This window comes from Humulus lupulus, chromosome 6 (genome assembly GCF_963169125.1).
Source record: "Humulus lupulus chromosome 6, drHumLupu1.1, whole genome shotgun sequence".
Taxonomy (NCBI): domain Eukaryota; kingdom Viridiplantae; phylum Streptophyta; class Magnoliopsida; order Rosales; family Cannabaceae; genus Humulus; species Humulus lupulus.
The window spans coordinates 150,233,322-150,237,390 of record NC_084798.1 but is presented as its reverse complement, the minus strand read 5'-3'; the positions used below and the strand labels follow the sequence as shown (position 1 = coordinate 150,237,390).

Sequence of the window (4,069 nt, the reverse complement as noted above, 5' to 3'; positions counted from 1 at the left end):
AAAGGGTGAGCTTCTAAGCCTAGTAAGGAAAATACAAATAAGAATTAGTCGTATAATCATTTAATGAACATATCCTAAATTACACAAGAGTCATAACAAAAACTTATTTATACTAATCATATCACATCACAAAACCACAGGTCATATCATAGCCTAAGTCATAATCATAAATCCTAATCTAACTCATAATCATAGTCATAAATCATATGTCATAAGTCATAATCGTAACTATAGGTCATAGATCATAATAACAAGTCAAATATAATAAAAAGATAAGTGCTTATACAGGGGGTGGCAATTAAGCCCCAGACGAAAGTCTGTCATACACCGGACATCAACTTAGGTCCGTCATAAAATTTTGGCTACCGAGTCTACCGGACATAATTTTTTCATACATCATTGGACACCTTAGGTCCAGACACACATACCCATTTATTGTACCTAAAATGTTAGATCACACAAAACATAAAGTAGATCTTAAACTAAACTACCTAATTTTCCTTACCAAAAATTGGGATATTGGAGACAAGAGCGGGATTGGAAACTCCTAAAACCAAACATAAAGAAACCATAAGTCCTCTAGAGAAAAGAAAATGAATAGAAGATCTAAACCATTGGAATAAAGACTTACCAAAAACCTTAAGTTTCAAAGAAATTGAACACCTAACCAAAAGTCATTATAACGAGTTAGGATTTGAAGAAAAGGAAAGAATAAGAAGAATGGAAATGGAGTAAAACTGAAGATTAAAAGTACCTTAGATAGCTTAGGGCTTTGTTCTATACCTCAAACACCGAAATCACTCAAAAATATTACTTCCCAAGTGTTTAGAAAAGTTTTAGATTTGAAAGCTTTAACCCCAAAACCCTAGTGTTTCTCTCTAGAACGAACTTAGTAGCATGGAGGCTCTGAACTGTGCTTGAAAGACGATGAAAAATGGTTTAGTAGATGGTCCTATTTATAGAGTTCAAGGAGTGAAACTAACTCTTTTTAAAATGAATAAATAAATGATTAAAAATAAATTTTTCGCTCAACACATGCCCAGAACTCGGTCGAAAATGTTCAGGAACAAATCAAAGTTGTTGATGGCTGTTTCTAGTTTCAGATTCCACGAAAATTCAAAAATGGTCACTAGAGTCGATATATTGCCTGCACCATAATCCAGAGGGTCTGTGGTTTCGTTCGTACGAAGTCGACGTGTTTTCCGTATCAATAATAGGCAATATATCGTCCCTTATACCTGTGATATATCGCATGCGCTGATATTTCAAACACGTTTTTGCACACTTTCAGCACACTGAAATTTGTTTAAACCAATTTGACTGAGTAAAATGTGATACTAACAGTTGAGGGAAGGTTCTAGACTTCCTAGAATTATCCATAATTATTTTTATTCATCAAAAACCTTAAATTTTTAGTAAACATACATGTGACAAGTGTCACATTCTTATTTAGTCTATCTAAACCTTAGATTATAATAAATATTCTTAGGACCATATTCATTAATCAAAACCTTATGATAAAATTAATATTTATAAACTATAGGCTAAACTTAAATTCATAACTATCTCTACGAGTTTCCAACTAAATCCCGGCTTGACCAATAACCACGAAAACTAAAATACTAAGATACTACTACTACTATCTAGCTAAGTAAAATTATGAGACGCCACAAATTAACACCCCAGGTCTTTTTCATAGTGATTTAAATCTTTTATTTAGTTGTTTTTTTTTGTTTAAAGTTATTTTCAAATTTAAAAATCAAATTCTTAGTTGCCAAATAGAAATTTAAAGAATAATTAGTGGTACTTGGAAGATAGTCTTCGAGGGAACGATACTTTACTTATCATATATTACTTGAATTGTTGCGTGCACTTGTGTATATAGATATTTTCACGATCAATTTTTTGGCGCTATTGTTGGGGACTTAATTTCCAATATCATAGTTAATTGTTATTTGTTCTAATTTGGTTTTTTTTTATTTTCTTAACATTTATTTGGATCAAGGCTATATTGTGTTTCAGGATTTGTTGGTATATGCAAGGAAGTAGAAAAAAGGAAATCATACCAATAGATCTCGAAATTGATAGAACGTGTAGAAAGAATTGAAAGATAAAGAAAAGGCTGGACTTTACCATGCCCGAGAACGCAAATAATGTTGTCAACGATAATGCAAATATGGGTAATGTAGTTGAAGCCGATCCACCATTAAGGGATTATGTACTCCCTACTGTTACAGGGATACATTCAAGCATTCGTCCTCCAACTGTTGAGGCTAACAATTTTTGAGATAAAACCCTCAATTATGTAGATGGTGCAAAACTGTGTACAATTTGGAGGGTTACCAAATGAGGATCCAAATCTACATATCACAAACTTTTTGGAGTTATGTGCGATATTTAAAATGAATGGGGTGAGTAACGATGTTTTACAACTGAGACTATTCCCATTTTCACTAAGGGACAGAGCTAAGAGTTGGTTGAATTCTTTACAAGCCAATTCTATACTTACTTGGGAAGATTTGGCTCAAAAGTTTCGTGGTAAATATTTTCCTCCTGCTAAGTCAGCCAGAATTAGAGGAGAGATTAACAACTTCAATCAACTGGATGGGGAGTCTTTGTATGGTGCATGGGAACGATTTAAGGAATTGCAAAGGAAATGCCCACAACATGGAATAGAGAAGTGGCTGTTAGTGCATACTTTTTATAATGGTTTGGAGGGAAATACAAGGACAATTATAGATGCGGCATCTGGAGGAGCGTTTATGAGAAAAAGCGCTAATGAAGCGTATGAGCTGTTGGAAGAGATGGCTATGAATAATTATAATTGGCCTACTGAGAAAGAGAATAAGAAAGTAGTGGGAGTATTAGAAGTTGATCCAACTACACTATTAACCGATCAAGTAGCATGTCTAACCAAACAACTGCAGCAAACTAATCTCGCCATGCAAGCAATGCAAGTACAAAATGTCATGAGTTATGAGATTTGTGGAGGACCTCATTCTTATGAACAATGCCCAAGCACAGCTAGTTGCTCGATAGATGTAAACAATATTCCCTTGGAACAGGCATAAGTTATAGGTAATTTTTCAAGACCTACACCCAACACTTACTCAAATTCCTATACACTTGCTTGGAAAAATCATCCCAATCTGTCTTGGAAAAATAATCAAGGGTTACAACCACAATATCCACAGTACCCACCTCAACAAAACCCTCATCAACCAACTTATGGATTACATGCGAGACCATATTATGATCCAAACCCATGCCCATCTCATCCACCACCACCTCCTCAAATGAGCCCACCAACAATTCAGCCAGACCAATTAAATCAATTTATGACTGAGACAAGGTCTTTCATCAGAAGTTTGGAGACACAAATATGTCAATTGGCTAAAATGTTTGCTAGTAGACGACAAAGGAATTTTCCTAGTTTCACAGAGGTAATCCTAAAGAGCAGTGTAATGCAATATCCTTGAGGAGTGGGACTAAGTATGATGGACCTACAGTGGATGACAAGAAGAAGAAGACAACAGATAGGTAAGTTACTAGGCCAATACAAGAGGAGGTTACTAAAAACCTTCCAAAACAAGAACAACCAGAATACACTGAGCCTCCATCAAAGATTCCATATCCTCAAAGCTTCCAAAAGTCTAATCTTGACAAAAAATTCTCTAAATTTTTTGATATCTTTCGAAAACTACACATTAATATCCCGTTTGCAGAGGCACTTCAACAAATGCAAAGTTATGTGAAGTTTATGAAATAAATTTTGTCGAAGAAAAGGAAGCTAGAGGATTATGAGACAGTGGCACTTACTAAGGAGTGCAGCGCGATACTTCAGAAGAAACTACCTCCAAAGCTTAAAGAACCTGGTAGTTTCAATATCCCATGTTCTATAGGGGGTTTAGTCGAAAGTAAGGCTTTATGTGATCTAGGGGCCAGCATGAATCTAATGCCTCTATCAATCTTTCGGAAGCTGAATTTGGGAGAAGCCCGACCTACTACTGTGTCTTTGCAGATGGCAGATAGATCAGTTAATCACCCTTGTGAGGTAATTGAGGACGTA

The 4,069-nt window shown here is 35.2% G+C and overlaps 1 non-coding gene across 1 annotated transcript; it reads right to left on the bottom strand.

Annotated features, from left to right (window-relative positions):
• Positions 1-2,567: 2,567 nt before the first annotated feature.
• On the bottom strand, positions 2,568-2,674 carry LOC133787365 (small nucleolar RNA R71). The gene has a single exon (XR_009872391.1). It is a non-coding gene; the product is annotated as a small nucleolar RNA R71 (small nucleolar RNA).
• Between the last annotated feature and the right edge of the window lie 1,395 nt (positions 2,675-4,069).